A 21593-nucleotide genomic window follows, 5' to 3' on the forward strand; every position below is an offset into this window, starting at 1 on the left:
AACAGACTTGAAGTAAACAAAGCAAGCACCTTCACCATTTATTATATTGGGTCATCTTCGCACAGGCAAGTCTTGTAAAATCACTGGTGTGTTTAAGCCCTGGCAGCTAGGGAGAGGTAAGCAAGGTATTTGTACATTTTTTTAGAAGGGGAGTGCTATGAAACTGTCAGAGCCCTTCTCAGTTTCAAAAACAGCAAGAAAACCAAAGAAAACATTGGGGTTTGAATGATGGAGTATGAATTGCATCCTGCCTGCATTGGTAATAAACATTATCATAAACGTTGTTAATTATCAGACAATTTTACTAAACCCAAGTGATGTGTATTCAGCAGTTCTATTAAGTGGCCACTGTCAGTATTCATAGATAGGTGGATTTCAGGTTTTTGATGTATCTTGATGTATGGGACCAACGAACTCTAAGGAGGGGAAGAAAAGCAACTTGCGCTAGCTAATTTAACTGATTACTCAGCTGTTCACTAACCAGGAAAATTTTTGGACTCAGTATACAGGCAACACAGAGTCTTTAGGCTTTGTTTGATAGTGAACAAGAATTTTGGTTTCTCCTAGCCTTAAAAAATTATTTTACAGCAGGAGTAATGCAATTCCTTATTCATCTGTCTGTTTTGGCTCTCACCTTCATCAGTCCATAACCAGAGTTGGGGTACCCTTCATTTGCCATTAGCAGGCAGCCTGAGTGCTCAGTTGCTGTGTGTAATTAGCACTGTTTCAGCCCTTCTGTGAGATCAGGAGCTGGGGAGCATGTTTGCTTGTCCAGTCATCTCCTGATGGCTGCACGCACCCATTTCACCGGCTGAGGGATGCAAGGGCTTGTTTCTGTGTTGTGTCCCATCGGCACCAGTGAGTTATGTTTGCAGCCTGTCCAGCTTGCCACAGTTTCATCTGCGCAATTGATGAGCTGCAAGGTTGAGCTATGATGAGGACACTAATGCTTTATTGGATACAGGTGTGTACGTAATGATAGTAAATAACATTGACCAGGAACATACCAGGATGCTCAAAGTGTCACAATAATATAACACATTCTGGATTAGGATGTATTTACTGTCTGTAACATTAGTTTTTAAAATTCCAGCTTGGTTAATCTAACAGTATGACTGTGTATTTTGAAAGATTTCCTCTTAATATGGTAATGTGAGTATTACCTTTCAAAGGTTCTGTTATTTCTTTCACCCTGTTTACAATGTTTGACTCCAAAGAAAACCTTTTTAACTGTTTCTGCAGTTTATAAAGAAATGTGTCCGCTTATTAGAGCCAGACATGTCATTTGTTAAAGGAATTGCATCCTGTGAGGCATCCTGGAGAACGTTCCTTTAATCTTCTAAAAACTGCTACAGCTAAATAACACTCAGTCTCCCTGAGTTTACTTAATGAATGTTGTAATGCTGATTTAAAAATAAATAGAAATTTGGAAAAAGCATGTTCCTCCCCTGCTATGCTGAAGTACTGGTATTTTCAGTATGGTGCAAGATGCCTTATAAATGTTGTATCTGGACAATTCAGCATAATGCATCTAAAGACCACTCTTCTGGTTTCTTGAAAGTCTCCTTGTAAATCTCTACTCCCTGAGAAGTCATTATGGAGGGCATTTCCCTGCCTCCCCCTAGTCTGCTAATAGCAAAGTAGCAAAGCAAAAGTTGTAACTCACTAAATGAAATTCAACTGTTGTTTAATGCCTGTGAAATGTCATTGTAGATGTAGGACTTTATGATAAGCAACTTGAGGGAAAAAAACCCAACCAAACCTTGAGTTTTGCCCTGGAAGGTGATAGGCAGCTTTAATTATAAGCAAAAATACAATTTCACTTCAATGAGAAAGCCATGTAGGCCACATAAATATATTGACTGTCTTATTATCTTGTGGGCTGTCTGTGGCACTTTCATCTGAAGATAAAATGGTGTTCCTGGGGCCAGCAAGGAGAACAGTATGTTTTCTTTCAGAACTACTCCTTGGCTTGGAGCAGAGCACTAGAGAAATGCATGTTCTGACAATGGCTTCCTAGTCAGCTGGGTTGGTTTCATCCTGTCTCCCCCGAAACCCAAATGAAAATGAGGAGTGGGAGCTATGGGATTTGCTGAAAGAGTACTTGTGGTAGGTCATAGGATGTATATGGAGCAGGCTGCCATAAAGTTGGGATGTGAGGTGTCAGGGTGTCTGGAAGAGGAGCTGATGGGCTGCACTGTTTTCATTTAAGTGGGTGTTCTGAAACTACATGAGTATCTGTGGTACTTCTGTAGGCATTCACAGCACTTCAGTGGTTGTTAGATCCAGATGCAGCATTAAAGCTCCCAAGAATCAAACCAATATTAAACATTTTCTGTGGGCTTGTGTTTAGAAGAATACAGACAAAAAGATGTTTAAAGGAACAGGGAATAATTTTTGAAAGATCAGTGGAATGGTGGCCCTCCTGCATCCCAGGTGAGCAGTTTGTGATACACCCAAACTTAATTCCTCATCTGTGTGATGGGAGCTGTTTTTCTTCTGACTCTTGCAGGACTCTAAAGGTCTGCCCAAAGCCTGGCATTCATTGTGGAATGGATCGTCTTTAGTAAGGTATAAATGTCTGGGAATTGAATCAGGGTGGGGATAAGTTCAGCTTAAACTAAAGTTATCAAAATATATAAAACAGTGGGCTGGTAAGACGTATTTCACAGGAAAATCCAGTGGCTCTAGCGGTACACCAGTAAGGGCTGCCAACTTAAGGTGTTCAGAAGCTATTCATTAGAGACCCCAAAATTATTAAACTGCTGAAGGTTTATAATATTTTGAAAAACTTACATGTTGGTTTCTTCATTATTTGCTCTCTGATTTGGAGGTTTTGCTATGCCTGCTTGAGAATACCATACATGTAATTCATGCATGATATGCAGAAGCTTACTTTAAAATCAATGAAAAAAAGGGTAAATAGTAAAATTAAAAGGAAGCTGATATCTAGCATAATCACACAGCTTACAAGTTTAAGCTTGAAGAAAAATGCCAGATACTTTAAGGCTCAGGAAGAATCACAGGAAATTCTTAGTACTGTAACAGAGCAAAACCAGAAAATGCATGGCTACATTCACTAAAATATTCTACTTGCATTTTGACTATGCATTTAGCAAGAACAAATTTTCCATAAATAAATTCTAATGTTTTGTAGTTTTGTTTGTACTGTTCTGTCTGATGTAATTTGTATAATGCAGATTTTTTCAACATATTTAAATATAGAACATACTTGAATGTAGCTGAGTGTATGCTGAAGCCATTGCTCTTGGGACATATGAGCCCAGATAGATGCAAGAATTAGTATTTTTAGTTCGGTTGATCAAAATGGCATGGAAATCTGAGAGGAGTTTTACTTTGGATAGTAAGTAGTAGAAAGTGTGACTGTTTCAGAAAAGGTAAAATAATACCTAGAATCAGGCAGTATAGATTTTCTTTCTTAGCCTTACTTTGAGAAACCTGGAGGGTGAGGCACTACCATACATTTGCAAGTGTAACCTGAGCTGGACAGTTGTTCCGGGTGATGGAGTAATAGGTGGTTTTGCTGGAAAGTTACACAGGATTATTGAAGATAATTGCTAAGTAGATAAGGGGCAATATCTAGGACTCCAAAGAAAATAACTGTAGAAAGAAGCCAAAGAATTATTAAGGTTTTAGGGAAACAAGAGATGGGAGAAGGCTTTGGGATCATACAGCTAATTACATCTGATAAAAGTCTGGACTGTATTGAAGGGATAGTTTGAGATCTGGGTTACTTTATGACAGTACCAATAAACGACAGTAATTGGACTCAGAGACAGCATGATGAAAAAGAGAAGTAAAGAGGATAGAAATTTTTGGCTGGGCTGTGCATCTGTTGTGATGGTATTGTTAATGCATTAAAATGTTAATACTTACTGTATATTAATAGACCCATTTTTTAAAATTATTCAGTGTTGTTCTCTCCTGTTGACAGCATTTTAGGTGCATTAAATTACATAAGAAAAAACCCAAAAATCTAAGCACAGGCATTTAGCTGAGTTCTTGCCTGTCAGATGGATGTCTAATACAAATCAAAGCACCAGTTTGGTTTACATTGTGATTATTACGGATTACTTGCAAATTACAGATGAGAACACCTAAGGTGTTCCAGAGAGCAAAACGCTTGCTGCTTGCAAGGGTACGAGATACCTGAATCTGAAAAGAAACCAGAGGGGAATGGGAGAAGTCCTTAGGAATGCGGTTTTGAGCAGTGAGTGACTTTGTGCAATGCCAGTTACAGTAGATCCAGAGTGACAGTAAAAAGATGATGAGTGGCACAGGTGAGATGATCTCCAGTAAATCTGGTCAGCCTCTAGAGAAGACACATGAAGACATGAGAAGCTTGTGAAATGAACTGTGCAATGAAGAAAGTTTGGGGCAGTTTCTTATTACATGTCAGTAACAAAATAAGGTTATTGTCAGTGAGTGGACAATATGCAGCTTCCTCATTTTATGGGATTGATGTGAATAGTTTTAAACTGATGAAATGGGATACATGAGAAAGTACGAGAGAGACCTGTGTGATGCCTGCACAAGCCTTGAGGGCACAGGGAAATTAAAACTGGATAAATGAGACTAAGAGGTGGATAAAGGAACAACATTATTAGGTAATAGCTAGCAAGAAAAATCAAGTCTCGCTGTTGGTAAAAATTGTGACGTGAAGATATAGTTAGTGAAAGGATCCCACTTTATCTGGCTGGGAGTTTGTGTGAGGTCAGTGTGAACTGTGGAAGCATTGGTGCGTCAGTGAAAAGATCCAGGCAGGTGCATGGAAGCCTGAGGGCTGTCTATGCCAAAGGGATCAGAGGCATTACCCAAAAAATGGCAGTGTGTCCAGGAAGGCTGGTGTTGACAAGTAGATTCATTTGAGTGTCTCTGCACATTAAAGGCATAAAGCTTTGAGAAAGGGAAGATGGGATAAAATAGAACCTCTTAGAATAAAAAATATGTGGAAGAAAAACTAAGATAAAAGCTCTGCTGAAGTAGTGTTACAGTCAAGCCAAAGGTAGACAGGAATAAGGACAGGGAGAGAACAACTTAGAAACCACCACAGGTGCGTAAGGTTTCCAAATATTTGAGAAGTTGCAGACTTAATCTGGAATAAAAAGTGTAGAGACTACTGTGTAAAGCAGGCATGAATACCCTCTTTAGTCAGAGGTTCAAAAAATGCTGGAATTAGTATAAATGCATGACTGATATACATTCCCCGTATTTCACTGGATAAATAATCCTTCTGAAATAGTATTAAGCACATGCAGGGAGTCTGTAAGAAATGGAAAGAGGATTGACCAATACAGAGAGCTGTATCTTAAAAATCAGAAAACAGGGGAATGAATTGTAAATTTTTAAGAATCCATCTATTAAAAAAATTAAAATTATAAAAAATAAGAATGGAAGTGCAGTTGGTGTAAAAAGATGAAAGTGTTGAGATTAGCAGTGATATAGATGGATAGGTTTTAGATGTGATAGGTGGCGTTCCTCATATTTTAATGATGCTATCAAACCTGGGACAAATGCAGAGGGCAGCTAATAGGAATGATTACGCAGAAATGGAAATTCTCACCTCCAGGGGGAAGCAAAACTTAAATTATGTAATTGTTTAAATCAGAAGACTATAATCCACATCCAGGAACTTGCATAACATAACTGTAATTCCAACAGCAAGTACTTTTAATAACTATATCACATCAGGAATTGGTATTACCTGGGGGAATAAATTAAAAACAGTACTTAAATTGGAAAAAATGACTCAGTTAAAGAGCATTAGTTTAAAGAAGGAATAAGCAGATGACACAAAACATGATAAATGAGTTAAAATACAATGTAGGATCTCCACAAGAAAATCATGCCGTACTATGCTGGTATCTTTAATTGAAAAGATAGCTTTGCTAATTCTCTAAGCAAAAGAAGTAATCCTATATCAAATCCATATGGACTTCAACAAAATACTGTGTCATCTGCTGTGTAGAGATTTGTTAACATAGGAATTCAGAATGAGTTATAGGAGAGGAAAGAGGATGAAACAATTAACTAGAGCAAAACTGGAGCTGGAGGGCAAGTTGGAGGTCACCAAAAGAGTTCCCAAGGACTGACTATGGGATCAGTCTAACATAATGTTTCCATGATTGGTTGTACCACAAAAGCAACAATATTTAAAAAAATATATCTTGATGACACATGTTATCAGAAGTATTATGCTGAAGACTGGAGTTTCATGTAGAAGAAATGGGATGAGCACAGGAACTAGAAAAATAGTGCAAGTGGGCTGCTGTCAAAAGTGGAGAGTTGTGCAGCTGGGGGCTCCTACTAGGGTTGTGGGGAGTGAGGGGACAGACACTGGAGTGGTAATCACAAAATAATTGAGACATCAGAGTGATACATTTTTGGAAAATTGAGAGATTTGATTGTAGCATAGATCACCTAACACCTGGCAGTGTTAGGAAGTATGTTTTCAATGCAAGGAAGCCTTATTGCTGTTTTGTATAAGGTATGTGTAAAGTATAATGCAGAAAAATCTATGCCAATGTGATCATAAGTACTTAAGAAAAGTGAATTCAAACCAGATTAGGTGCCAAGGCAGGTTTCTGAAATGCCTTGGGAAATGGAGAGACTATTTTATGAGGGGAGATTAAAATCCTTGCTTTGTCTGACTCTGTAAAAAAGAAAATTTAGAGGAAATATAATTGCTTTCTCACACATAGGAGGATTTGTACATAAAAGATAATATTAGCACAAAAAGAAATAATTACAAACTGATCTTCAGAATCTGTGGAGTGGAAATTTAGGCAGCTTCCAAATATGAAGCATGGTGGGACAAGGCACCTGACTAATTTCAGATGAAGCTGTGTTGATTCATGACAAAATTTTATATGATGTACTGTCTACAGTGAATGGCTTTGGTAATAAAAAGGATTTATCTTCCCAGAAAGAGAGACACTGGGAAGATGGGGAGGTGTCATGGTTTAACCCCAGCTGGCAACTAAGCTACCACGCAGCCACTTGCTCGCTCCCCTCACCCAGAGGGATGGGGAGGAGAATCAGAAGGAAACTTAAAACTCAGGGAGGGGTTGAGATAAGAACAATTTAATAGGTAAAGCAAAAGCTGTGCATGCACGCCAAGCAAAACAAGGAATTCATTCACTGCTTCCCATGGGCAGGCAGGTGTTCAGCCATCCCCGGGAAAGCCAGGCTCCATCACATGTAACGGTTACTCGGGAAGACAAATGCCATAATGCCAGATGTTCCCCCCCCCCCCCCCCCCCCCCCTTCCTCCTTCTTCCCCCAGTTTATATAGCAACATGACATCATATGGTATGGAATATCCCTCTGGATACTTCAGCTCACCTGCCCTGTTTCCCCTCCCAGTTTCCCGTGCCCCTCCAGCCCTCTCACTGGCAGGGCCCAAGGAACTGAAAAGTCCTTGATTTAGTATAAACATCACCCAGCAACAACCAAAAACATCAGTGTGCTATCAGGGTTGTTCTCACATCAGAGCCAAAATGCACCACTGACCACTGTACTTGCTACTAAGCAGAAAACTAACTCTATCCCAGCTGAAACCAGGACAGTAGGAAAGAGTGCTTAAAATAGTACTGGTGCGGTGATGTTCTTGTAAAATAAGAAATTCACGTGGTTTTGATTCAGAAGGGAGGAAAAACCTCATGTATTTCTGATGTCTCCAAAAAATACACATCCAAATTGCTTTTTAAACAGCAGTTTGCTTGTCTGGGGAGGCTTATCCTAATGTGGCCCCTTTCTACTATGTGGATAGTTTTGTTAAAATAAAACCTATTTGTATTTCTAAATATTTTTAAAACGTTTTTTCTACTTTATTTGGTAAAAGTGATTGTTACGCTGTACCACTGAAAAAAGCAAAACTACACTGCAGCTGGCATTGCACTAAATTTTTCACATAAAACCTTGATATGTGCCAAGTGTGACTGTGTTTTACTGTATGTTTATAACAGTAATTATTTTTGATGTTAGCTTTCTGCAGTAAAACACAATTTCTTGCAACTTATGGGAAGCATAAACTTTATGGCTCTCATATTTAGTATAGAGAAGAAAATCCCACAGCAAATGAGTAGTTAGTGTCTTGTATTAATATTTCTGTGATTAGTATGAGTAGTTGAGCTGATTATTTTTATAGCCTGATTAAAAAAATAGAATGGAATAAATAGGCTTAGTGCAGTGCTGTGTAATGTAATCCTCATGGCAGCAAAAAAGAAGGAAAGGTTTCTGCTAGAAATGGTGTTTGGTCTAGCTCAGTAATGCAGTCTTTCCTTCAATGCACAGAAAAAAATATTGGCAGCCTTAGGCTATGTTTCGTATAATGTCACTTCAGTTATTCAGGGGTTTTGGGCTTCCTTTTTCAGCTTGAAGGAATTAAGTCACATTGAGATGGGAAAGATCCATATCTGAAATAGCGTAAATTGTTGAGTTTGTGAAATGTGTAAGTCATAACTATGGGAACAAACCCAAATCTTTAACTTTGATGACGTGCTGTGTGCTTTCTCCCTCTGCCAAAATATTTGTCCTCAGAGGTGATACATGGTGGAAGCCTTCTAAAGCCTTCTAAAGGTAAAGATAATGACACAGTGATGTGTTCCTGGGACTAGAGTATCGGGTTCAGTGTTTTGCTTGTTTGTTTTTTTCTCGATTTTTTTTTTTCAAGTAAATGATGATAATTTATACAGACTTATCAAGTTTAGTGAATAAATGAATCCCAGGAAAATGTTAGGCTGTTGCTCATAGCCTTGTTTAGAAGAGTGAGCATTTTCAGAAGAGCAGGATGATTCCTGCCTGGAGGGTGGCATTTGTGACTGCTTCCATGGGGTGGGGAGCCAGCTGTGAGCTCCTTGCCTTGCTATGCTGCTTTTATCCTGGTATTTTCTCTGCAGGCGGGTAGTCCTGCATCACACACAGTTGCCTTTTGAATTTTGGCTATGTCAATGCAATTGCATTGCTGTCAGCTCAGTTATAGTGGTGTAGCTGAGAAGGGAATCTGGTGTAGAGCTCTGGCGAGGGGAGGATGCTCTGACACCTGCTGGCTTGGCCCTGCTGCCCAGCAGCAGCAGCAGCATCCCTGCTGAGCTGGGCACCGCTAGGCAGGGAAGTGACCCGTGTGCAAGGCAAGTGCTCAACCCCTGGAGAGGTGCAGAACTTGATGGAGCATTGTCCTTGATTCACACTATTCTCAGACTTTCTGCAAGGCTGCCTGCAGGTGTGAACATGGGGAGGCTTTTCTCTGGCAGGCAATGATGAGTCACCAGTGGAAACCACTGCAGGTGAGAGTCTGCCTATTTCAGGAGTTACAAACAATAAACCAGTTAAGAAATCTAGGTGGAACAGGAATGGGCCCACTATGAAGCTAAGCTCTGCAAGTTTGTGATCTCTCAGTGAATCTTTTCCCTCAATATTTTTTTTTTTTAATATTCAGCCATCTCTGCATTTCGTAACTAAACATGTTGGTGGTTTTGTGTTATTTCCTGCTTAGACATAACTAGGGCATGCGGAGGATCTTGGAGAAGATCTAAGATAGATATCATCTGAGATTTCTATCCTCAGTTTGCAGACCATACTGCGGAACAAAATCTGAATATTCATTTTGAACTTTTGGGGGTTGTTTATCCAAACTATTTGAAATTCGCCAATCATTATCAAAGCTTAAATCTTCTCTTTGCTTCAATTACTGAAAAAGATTGCAAATTCTACTTGGGAGAGTAGTCAGTATGGGGAAATGTACTAAATAGCTCCAACTTTGAAAGTGGAACAGTTCAAGTTACATGTTCTATTTTTTGTTTTAAAAGACCCCTAAAGGGATGGAGAAAGGACATCTAAGGATTTACATTTTCTTTTTGGAATTTATAAATAGAGGCGATCCTGCCTTGGCAAACTGTAATAGCCAGCTTTGCTATTTGCTTGTTTATTTGAGCAATGATAAAGTTACATAACTTTTCTTTAGCTACTACACTTGTTGATGTAAGCAGTCAGTTCCTGTCTTTTATGGCTGGATTTACAGCTTTCCCATTTTTGTCTACTTCCTATATATGAATTACGTAGGCTTCCCATATTAGAATTACATGGTCTTTGCCCCTGAACAACTGAGCCTCAAGAGCAGAATGTCGTATCAGTGGAGCACCCAATTCAGCATCACCCTGTGAAAATAGGTTTGTATAATAAAATTTGTGGTTGCACATGTCACAAGCTGTCAAAGTTTGTCTTTTATTAAAGATTTAAAAGTCTTATTTCTATTCACTGTTGCCATAGGGTTTTTTTCATCTTACTCTCTTATCCTGCCTCCATCCTCCCTCAGCTTTCTCACCTATTATTCTTCCCACTGTAAAAGGTTTTTATTTCCCCTTGCTGCAGTGCTGCATCTGGCTTCAGTTTTTGTTGTTCCTCCTGTTCTCTGCACATGGTTGTATTTCTATCATTAGTGTTTACCCTACGTTTTTTTGTGGTATGGACCACTCTCTGTGTTTGGATGCATTGAGAATGCGTGAACACAGTCCTGAGGGTGAAAAGTTAAAGCTTCTTTGATGGCCAAGTCTGTAACTATAAAAATAATGCAGTCAAGTTAAGTGCCGTGGAGGCCAGAAGACCACATCATTCTTAAAATAAGGGGTGGGGAGGCTTGCCCGGTTTCCCCCTGCCATTGTATACTATAAAGTTGTTTGCTCTTGAGAGCAATCTAAATGGCTGGATGGATTTTGTCTGTGGCCCAGGTTTGGGCAATAAAGGAGCAGAGGAGCACTTGTGTGACAAAGGAAGCTGGTGGTAGGGAAAGAAACCTTTGAAAAAATCAGAGTGGAGGGCGTTTGCCTGATTCCTCAAAGAAAAATTACTGATTCTTGTACACAGTAGGATGCTGATACAGGACAGTAGAATGAGCCCCTTCAGGACAGAAGCATGGGAGCCCTCTTTGGAAGGGTTTCCATTGCACTGCACCATGAATTGGAAGGCAGGCAAGGAGCAGTTTTTCCCCCTAGTTTGTATAACTGCATTTGAAGGACAGGCCTTTGCATGTAATTTCAACTCTGTTCAAAATATAAGGGAAAGGCATTTAATACTGAGTCAAAATGAGTGGTAGAAATTTCCTATATTTTCAAATGGCCAGGCTAATATTGCAGACTAGAGAATGGGGAAAAAAAACCCATAAAAGTATGACAATGCCTGCAGAAGGCGCTTTTTTTTTTTTAAAGAGGAATTGTTTTGTTTGCTTTCTGAGATTTCAGCTGCATCAATATGACAGACCATGTTACTTAGGGATTAGAATTATTTCTGCGCTGGGCTGTGTGCAGCTCTGCTTTTGCATGGAAGAGAAATGCACCTATATGCCAGAGCAGGCAGCGCCCTTTCTGTTTGCAAAATGAAACGTTGTTTCCAGAAGCAGAAACATATTTGTGGTGGGAGGGGAAAAAACCATTAATCCTTTCAAGAATTAATTTTCCAGACCATGCTTTTGCAAGGTACCGGGTGTGTAAACTGAAGCTGCTTATCTTAGATAAGGGTAGAGGGGAAGGACAGATGTTTGTGGACAGGAAAGAAGAGAAACAAACAGCTAAGCACAGACTCTAGGTGCAACACAAGTATATTTATGTTTTTCTATAAACTGAAATGTGATTAGAAAGATGACGAAGTTGTGAATGTGAAAAATGTTAGAAGGTAGAAAATGCCCCTTTGGCCTTAGGGATGAGCATCGAATATAGGACTGGGCGATGGTATGGCAAGGCAGCGAGCGCACCCCTCCGTTGCTGGGCTCATGCTCTGGATGCCTGCAAACGGACATCCCAAACAAGTCGATTCCTCACCCCTTGAATCTGTGCCTCAGTGGGGAGGCTGCAGCAGGAAATCCTTTAGCACACACAACTTCAGAGCCTGTTTCATTTTCCTTCAGATGTCGTCACACTGCTGTAACATAACTTGAGCTTGGTGATGATAAGTGTCAGTGGGAGTCCAAGGAACCTGTTCAAAGGCTCAGGGTGATTCTGCTGGGTTAATTTTTTTTATCCATTAGAAAGAAATGTATTTTTAATTAAAACCTTTTTATTTTATTTTTTTAAGCTAGAATGGGGTATGATGAGAAATGAAGTTCAAAAGATTTCACTATCCCCTAAGGAAAAAGACCCACAAAATAACTCTCAGATGTTTTATTATTTGTTTACTTGTTTACTAACTGGAAACTCTGGATTATTTTCACAAGACAATTACAAGTAAGTACTTCTTCTGTGGACTTCTGCTACTGTAAATAAGATGTGAAATACTTTCCCTGTACAGGAAATAATTATTTTACTGATTCATTAGTTTACTTGTGTTTTGTTTACTGAACTTGTTTTCACTTTTCTTATGATGAAAATGAGTAAGTTCCTTCAATCTGTCTATATACGTGTATTCTTATTTTTTTATTAGTGACTTTTTTTTTTTTGTATGGGCTGTAAGCAGCTATCTGAACCAAAATATTTTATCCTGAAGTTCTGTTCCAATCATTCATAATTTCTTTCCACTTTTTTTTCTAAGTAGGTGATTAGAGGAATAGGCACGTACTGGTAGTTTTTTAATTATTTTGGCTTACAGTAAAATAAAATTCCATTTAAAAGGAAAATGTGTTTAATGTGTCATTGAATAAGACTGTAGCTATCTCAAGATAATGGTCTAAATTTTACTTGCAGCTGTATCCATCAAACACAAAGTAGAAAAGCAACGTGAAAAATTAGAGTAATAAAAGAGCAGGTACTTCGCTTTAGTGAGAGACTGTGTGTGACCTGCCTTGGTGAATATTAAGAGAAAATTGCCTTCCTGCAACTACTTAACATTAGTGTGGTGTGTTAGCACCATCAAACCAATCCAAAACAATAGACATTTGGGCAAGGAATTTTTTTTTTTATTAATTATTAATTTATTTTAGTATGACTGTGAACTCATATGTGTATTTTTTAAAGTAAGCTGTCTTTGGTGTTGATAGAAAAAAATCACTTGCCTTTTTACAGCTTTTGATTTTCTTGATGTTCCAGCTCCTGGAATCCTAAAAGTGGATTTAAACCTCTGAACTCAGGAAAAGAGAAAAGAATCTTGACATTAGAGTTACAAAAAACCACCCCCCCACCCCCCCCCCCCACCCCCCCCAAAAAAAACCCAAACAAACAACAACAACCCAGAAACAAACAAAAAAGCCCACCAACCAAAAACCTCTGGAAACATTACTTCCCTGTAATTTAAATGCTCAAAATCCAAAAATCAATGAAGAGTCCAAAATTTATTTTGGATTTCACTAAGGATGAGAACAGGGATGTGCTAAACTCAAGAACTTCTTAGCTCTTTAGGTTCAAAATACCACAGAGTATTTTTAAAAGCTTCTACTCTGTCTCCTTCTCACACCTCCCAAGGAGGATGTGGAATTGTAATAAAATCTCTGTGATAACTGGCAGAAGATATAGCTCTGAGTAGCTTTAATCCTGTTCTTTGAATTCATACAAAGCAGCTAGCTATTTGTCTTTTCATTTTTCATGTTGTCTTTTTACCTTCACTAAACACACCACTGAGCAGCTTCACATCAGATCTATGTGTGAGGAAAACCACAGCCTTTCTAAGAGGCAGTGTCAATTGTGGCTGGGAGGGTCTGGGGGAGGAGAAGGAGCCATCCTGTCAACTTGTCTTACCTTGCTTATCTTCCCTTTGAAATGTCATCAGCTTTGCTTCTCACCATTCCTCTGACGGCTGGGGAGGAAGGAGATGCCATCCTCTTCACAAGTTGTCATGATGCCTGGTGCCTGTCACATGTAACATGGCAAAGACAGGCAGAGCCTGCAGTATGGTGGGGCCTGGGGGCTGTGGTGATGGACGTGGTTTCAGCCTGGCCCCGAGGAGTCCCCCAAGCCCAGCTGAGCCTGCTCTTTCAGCGAAGTGCCGCAGTGCCACCACTCCTGGCAGTGGGGCTTCAAAAACTGGGGTTCTTTTTCCCCAAGTGGGTATTTTCTTCATAAAATATGAGCAAATTATTAAGTGCTCCCAAATTCAGCCACAATTACTTGTTAGGTATAAAGAAAGGAGACTGAGTTAAGATTTCTGTAGGAGGGAGCTTTTAAGAGAAAAGTTTGGCTTCTTCCTGTGCTTGGCCCATAGCCAACCACTTTTGGTGATGCTCAGGTTAGGAAGCACAAGGCCACTTCTCCCCTCCTTCCCCCTGCCTCCTGGTGCTGTGCTGGGGTGAGATGGGGCAGGAGCTATTCCAGCTCCTTACCAGGACCCAGATCCCCAGGGCAGAGCAGGGGGTGCAGAGGTGCTGGGGATGTGCCTATCACCTTGGCTCGTGGCCCCATTAGGTGGGTTGACATCACTGAGGGTAAAGGATGTAGGGATATGCTGGGGAGAAAAAAGGGCTGCAAAAGAGTGATGTTCCCACTGTACTGGAGGAGGAATAAGCTCCACTGATTTTTTTTTTGCCAGACCCTGTGTAGGGAAGAGTTGTGGTTCCTGCCGGGGCATGGGAGCTGCTGTAGCCATGTGTGCAAATGGGATCCCACTGCAGACATGTTGCTGTCGGAGCTGGTTACATGGGGACGGTTACTGTCCAGCCAGTGACTTCGTGTTGGTAAGGTCCAACTGAGAGCTAGTCAGCCGAGGATTTATTTCTGTTGTTTTTATTATTAGTTTAGTTTTTCACTGGATGTGTTCCTTCAGCCAGCTGTCTGAGCAACCGCAGAGGTGGGTGGGAGTGGGGAGGTGCCAGACAGGGGCAAATGCTGGGCTCAGTGATGCCACGGGCCTCACTGGGACATGAAGGGAGGCAGGGATGGTGGAACAAAGAAGGTCTGCTGTTCCTCAACAAGGACTTTGCTCCAGCATGTCCCAAATCCCTCCCCAAAGGTCCTTCTGAGTGGCTGTAAGACCCTCTTATAATTTGAAAATGCCGCCTTCTCTGTGATGCATCGCTCGTGCTACAGGTTTCATAATGTCATCATCCTTGTCACAGATGGAATATTTTACAAAGTATCTGTCTATAATATAAGAAATACTCTAAACATCACCATTGTGCTGCATTTGAAATGTAGAAATGAAAATATAATTTGAAAGGTAAAGCTGTTGCCTCTGCTGGGTTTATAGCATACTGTCAATGGGAGTTGTTAACCCTAAAAGCTCCTTGGAGCAGGTCATTCACTGTAGGGAAAAATGATGGAATAGGATTAAGGTTTAATAAAATGTTACAAATTGGATTTTTTACAGCTATAGCAGACCATTATTTTTCAGTTTCTGTAATAAATGATTTAAAATAGAATGGTAACTCAAACTGTTGCAAAATAAATCTGCATGTTAAATCCGACTTTTGTTGTGGTTGAGGCAGTCAGTCTGCACGATCAGAGCACAGATGCTGAGTCCTATTCTTTCCTTAATTGAGAATTGCTGTTACAGATACTTGACAGTGGTTCATAGTGGCAATAATCCCTTTTGAAAATGGTTGTTATTCTAGTTCATAAGTAGCTTGCCAGGGCATTAACCCCAGCTTCACCTCTGATGGTTAGGAAAAGAATCTGGTAGTAGCTGGTGGTGATGTTTAGTGATTTCCTACTAGATGATTGCCAAAGTAACAATGCAAGAAAACATAACTTTTAAAATATTTTACATTACCTTTGGTTAGAAGGAAGATGTGGGCTGTGAAAAATACTGTAACTCTCATTGTTCAAAATGAAAATCCGTTGCTTACTGAGAGTGCTGACTTAAAAATTCTTGCACGTCTTTTGTTGATCTTGCATGCTGATGCACACGACCTGCTAATGCGATGCTTGGCTTTCCATACAGAGCCATTCATCCATGTTATATGTGAATGAAGCTTCCTGGTTTGTACATGTGCTGTGTCACATTCCTCTGGTTTTCTAACAAAGCTTTTAATTGGTATGCTGTGACTAATGAGCATGAAGTCCCAGAGGAAATGGAGCAGAATTTTCCATTATCCACCAAGATGAGTTTCAAGCACATAGATTATCAGGGCTTGAACTCCAGGATAAACCAGGGTCAAAGGCTCCAAGTATAATGGAACATTGTATCTGAATATTTTGCTTCAATAACATTAAATTAGTAGTTTCTCAGCAAAACTGCATTGTCTGTCTGATGGCATTGTGCAAACTGTAACTGGCAGTTTGCTTGGACATCAGATCGAATCCCTGACCCTTCATCGTTAAAGTTCCCATAACACTTGAGTGCTGATGTCCTGCCTTCATTCCGGTTTGGGTAATGATGTGTTGCATACTTCTGTGGGATAAATCTCTTTTTGGTTTCAAGCAGAGAACTTGCTCCTCAATCTTCGTCTGAAAAACTGTTGTACAGTGTTGCTGACACAGGATTGCTGCCATATGGTGTACCAGAAGTGGTTGCATTTTTGTGGGGAGTAAGAGCTCTGCCTCAGACTTGAGCATGTTCAGGACCACTTTGCTTTTGAGATTAGATGAGATTGGATGTAGTGAGACCAGCATACCTATAGGCTACATCTGCCAAGTAGAGCAAAGAAATTATCTTCTGTGCCTTACATTCAGCACACCTACTAAGTGTCCCCAACAGGCACAATATCAAAGAAAATTTAAATTAACTTAAAAAAATAAAAAGATATATTGCCACTGGAATTGGTGAGGAAAATTACAACTAGCTTTCCAATAAAGTATATGGAATATTTTTTTTACCAATTCACTGTTTTAGTATTTAACCCAATTTACTTTTAATTGTTCCCTCCTTTCTGAAAGAGTCTCAGTGTGAATTATGTTTTGCAGTGAAACCACCAACCCAGAAAAAGAAAAAAAAGGTTAATTTTTGTTTTCTTTTGTTTTTAAAAGGTTAGTTTCAGCAGGATCAGTTCCCTAAGCTGTCATGGTTCAGTGTGTGGCTGTGCAGAATTTTGTGGGGCCAGAGACTGGAAGTGGGTGGCTGAGAAAAGAAGGGATGTCTTCTTGCAGTGACATTACCACCTCATGCCAGGTTAAAGTTCATGAAACTATGGCTTATGTCTTGGGAGTCCAGAATTACAAAAAATATCAAAAAACTAGTTTCTTGTCCATGTTGAAGATCCTCTATTGCAGAAAAACACCGTGGTGCTGGGTGGGGACAAGCTGTGTGGGGTAGGTTGGTCTTTCTCGTGCAGGTGGCTCCTCACTTCCCTAGCAGCTGTGGCTGTGCGAAAGCAGCCTTTGGTTTACTGCCCTTACACGGCCGGTTTGCTTGATTTCCTCCTCTGGAAGGGTGGTTGCCTTTTGGTGGGCTCTTGTTGACCCTTTCCATTACCATCCTGTGAGAAAGTTACCAGGGGTGCTGTCAGTCTGCATCGTCACCTCTCGTGCTTGGTGTGCATGTGCCCAGTTTCTCTGGGCAGTGGATGTGTACGTGACACAGTGTGAAACGCAGTCAGGCAGTACGCAAGGAGTGCTGTGCATCTTTTTGGAAACAATAAGGGATTTGATGCTTCAGCAGTATGTCAGCCAGTTATTTCACCATACAGAATCGTTTCCTTTTCTTTGTATATTAAAGAAAAAGAAAGGAAATCCTATATAAGCACTGTATTAATAGAATATTAATGTTGTATTATTAGATTCAAAGGTTAGCAAATGCAAACCAAGAGCAATGAATACATTGTGTATTCAGATCGGGATACATTCCCTTTGTCTCCTGTTAGGATGGGGTTTACACTTCCTCTGTAATCGGGAGTTCTGTGTGCACTATTAACTGTGGATAGCTGTAAATAATTGCCTGTCCTGTTCTTACGGTCACATGTAGCCAGGGGACAACCCAACTGTGCGCAAAAGCGTGGTAACTATTATTGCTTTAAAGTCTAATGAGAAGGGAAAAGGGAGAGGAGTTTAAAGGTGTTGGATATACATTTGCAATGCAGGTAAGGGAGAAAAGATGATGTGCTCTGGTGTGGCATGGAGTCCATCCATTTACTCATCCAGGTCACTGTACTTAAGGTACTAAAACCAAGGGAGTTGCTGTGAAGGTCGGTCCTGTCTTTTCATTTGATAGATTCTGTGAAACTCAGAGCGTGGATGTCCGTTGTACTCAGTGACCCTAGAAGTATTGCAAAATAAGCCATAGCTTTCACCTGTAGAACACCTGACTTGCGGCAATGCAGAGCGCCTCGGCAACCCTGGGGCCAGTCATGCCGCTGCAGCCCTTCTGGGCTGGCATGGAGGGATGGTGCCAGGGGCTGCTGGAGCTCCCCAGCCCATGTACCTGGCCTTAGGGCTGCCCTGAAGTTCTGGCATCTTGCTTTTGTTTAGGGGTCCACAGCTGGAGGGAGGACTCCTGTGTCCAGTCCCATCCGCTTGTTGTCCCAGACAGCAGCAGTGTGGAATCATACTCACAGATTTGCTAGTTTCCAACTCAAAAACCAGCTCAGTTTTCATACTTGCTGTGCATATTGGAAAGATGTTGGATTCATCCCTCCTTATCCAGAATCGTAGCATTCCTGCTGTGTGAAGAGCGTTTGCCTTTACCACTTGAAGCATTTCCTGTACTGCAAGGGTGGAAATGGTTATGGCCCGCCTGTTTCTCTGTGTAGGGCTTCTGTTTTTTTGACCCCATGTGCTGTCATGACAATCTGGAGAAGTCGCTTGTGTGTTTTTGTTTTCATGAGGGTGAGAGGGAAGCAATTAAAAGCATGGTTTGGGACCCATCCCTTAATGACCCACATGAAAAGCATTACCCAGGAAAAGCTCCAACCTTGTGCCTTTAGAAAAAGAAACATGTTTGCCCACCAACTTCAACAGGTACCCAAACGCACAAAAGCCTTGAAGAATTGTCAGGCAACAGCAAGAATCTCAAAAACTGCTCTTCACAGATCCCACAGCTGTATTTCCCATAAAATTAAAAACAAGTCTTACACTTTTTTGCAAATGGGATTTTGGCAGCTGTATAGAAATTACCTTTTTCCAGTCAGTAGTTCAGCTGTTCATAGAGGTGTGTATTGTGTAATACCAGTTCTTAAAATAAATGCTAATATATGCTAGACGTCTAATATTTTCACATTGGTATTGTTGGATTTTTTTTTTTCATTAAAAGCTTTAGAACTTTCTTCTGGATTTTAAACACATTTTAAGGAACTATAAAGCCATAACCTTTAATATTCTTACCTGCTTTGCAAAATGAGGGCAATGGCATTTGTTTTTATAGTGTTTTGAGAGATATTCTTATCCTGGTAAAATACAGCACACTAGTTAATCTGGAGCTTCACTAAGCAAATGTAGAAGTTAAACTTTTTAAAAGAGAGAAACACTCGAATTTTTAACATCTCTCTGAAATAAGATGCCATCTACTGCTTTATAGTGCTTAGTTTGTTGGAAAGACCAGAAGTACAACCGTTATTGACTTAGTCCTGTGCTGACTGTAAATTCACACAAAGAAGAGCAATTTAACATGTGCCTGACCTTTTAGAGTGTGAAATGAAGAAATGCACTGTTAAGGTTACCGGAGTGTGGCAGGATGTTTAATCAGCTTCTTTGCTTTAAAGAACAGTAGGAAGGAGATGATGTATTAAAGATGATAGCTTCTTGTAGATTTTAACTTGTAATGCCAGGATCTGAGTACAATAGCAGATTAAATCTCTGTAGGGGAACTTCCTACTGGACTTTCTATTTTTAGATGTTTGCTGCTGCTTCTTCCTTCACTTCTCACTAGTTGTCTTTTGCTGCCTTGAAGTCTTGAGTTGCTTTCTCTGAGATCTGCTTCCAAACTCTGATAATGTATTTCTGTGTAGAGCAATCTTTTTTTCTCAGTTTTGTAGTAAAAGGCAAAAGAAGACTGCATAAGTGGAGCCATGCATTTTCTGATTGCATTTTAGTGCACACATAAGGTAAATTCATGCCTTTGAGCACTAAATATTTGCAACACTCTTAGCATGTGTGTAACAGCACTGCAGACTTCCATGTAACAATAATAAATCAACTCAAATTTAGTTTTGCAGCTGGGTAGGTAGGATAGTGCAGTGTCCTGTGCATTTAGCTTGTCCCTTATGTTTGGAAACCTCCCTGTAGCTGTGAGTGCCTCCTCTGAGGCATGCACACATCCATAACTCAGACGGCTTCACCTGGCTGTCTTTTCTTTCTGACCAATGCTGACTGGTTCCAGAATAGCTCTGTATTTTAGGAGCTGCATTCTTTTTCTATACTATGTCTGTGCCCGTTCTTGAGAGATTCATTTTCAATAGGAGTTCTGATTCTAATCCATCTCAGACCTGGCACAGCTGGGGTTATGATATTAATTTTAATTACAACCAGACATTCTTCCTCTTCTCCACTCTTCAGCCTCAGGATGTTGTGGTTCTGTGCATCAACATTCACACCCACCCTTTCTATTATGTTTTCAGGGGTCCCATCTCTTCCATTTCACTGTCTTTCAAAGGTCCATTTTTGTGTCCTTTCTGCCTTTCTATCCTAATTCAGGTAATGTGTATGCATTTTCCAGAATTTTCAGTAGCCACTTACTTATCTGTAATTTTTAGATCATACATTTACTAGGGAGCTCTGATTTTATGCCAGTTAATGTTCCTTATTTTTAATAGGGTATATTAACACAGTAAAACAATTATGATATTACAGAAATATCCTCCTAATACTCTTGTACTTTTAGAAGGATGCTTTTCTTTTTCACTGTAATGAATTTTCATTTTACTGGCTTTATATGAATCACATTCCCAGTCTTCTGTCTCTGCAATGTTTTGTTCTACTTCAGCTGTCACCAGTCAAAAGTGGCATTTGGCTTTTGCTTGCTCTTGAACAGATTGGTGGAGCTCTCTTTATTCTATTCTAGTGGGCTCTCAAATTGCAAGTTATTTACTTCCTTACTTTGTCAAAAGTCCTCCAAGTACTGTTTAGCTCCTGTATCGTTTAATAGTGGCTGTATTTTGTCCTTGTCTGTTGTGGGCACGCAGCCAGATCAGAGCAAGAATTTAAGTCAAATGACTCTAAAAAGCTTGTAATCCTAGAAACCTCCTTTTGAGGACACAGGAGTGAATGTTGTCACTGACATTCAGGAGTGTTTGTTATGCTGAGTCTCTAGCTCTAATCAATGCCCATGTCTCTAGCATCAGATCTACTCTCTGCCTCTTGCAACGCCGAACAGTCCAGCACAGGTGGTGAGATAGTGATAGGTGACAGCACCCACCCATGGTGCTTTTTAAGTGCCTTAAATCCAAGAGAACAACCTTAGCACCTGCGTCTTGTCCTGTGGTTTAAATCTGCTCTTGGGCTCGAGAAGCTCCAGGTACTGTGCTGTCACCGCAGAACTAGCATAAGCACACATGGTTTTGTCACTGGGCTCTCCTTTGTGTTAATTTGTCCATGGCTTCCCCTTGCTGGGGTGGTGCCCTGGCTGCTGGGTTGCAGGCTAGCAGAGAAGGGATAACTCCCGCTGTTCCTGCTGTCATTGGACCACCACAGCCAGGAGCACGGGGTCAGAGGTCCAAGAAGTGAGGAAGAGTGGTGAGATCACTGCATGTTGGATATGGGAAAGCCTTTTCCCTGCTGTAACTTCTAAGTATCTGTTGGGTCCCTCTTGGATCTGGCTCAGGTTGTCTGGAAGATGGAATTAAATCTGCA

General features: G+C 40.4%; 1 protein-coding gene across 3 annotated transcripts in view; it reads left to right on the forward strand.

The window, feature by feature from the left end:
• KIAA1217 (KIAA1217 ortholog) overlaps window positions 1-21593 on the forward strand; it is a 365870-nt gene that overhangs the window by 139186 nt on the left and 205091 nt on the right. The window contains exons 1-2 of one of the 3 annotated variants that reach the window (XM_056335866.1): window positions 11921-12236; window positions 14467-14611. The exons of 1 other annotated variant lie outside the window; for it this stretch is intronic. The gene's annotated coding sequence lies outside the window, so the exon portion shown is untranslated. Of the gene's footprint in view, window positions 1-11920; window positions 12237-14466; window positions 14612-21593 lie in introns of those variants that run through there. One more of the 3 variants, XM_056335868.1, reaches the window with a different exon arrangement.

The sequence above is a fragment of the Falco biarmicus genome, chromosome 4 (genome assembly GCF_023638135.1).
Source record: "Falco biarmicus isolate bFalBia1 chromosome 4, bFalBia1.pri, whole genome shotgun sequence".
NCBI lineage: Eukaryota > Metazoa > Chordata > Aves > Falconiformes > Falconidae > Falco > Falco biarmicus.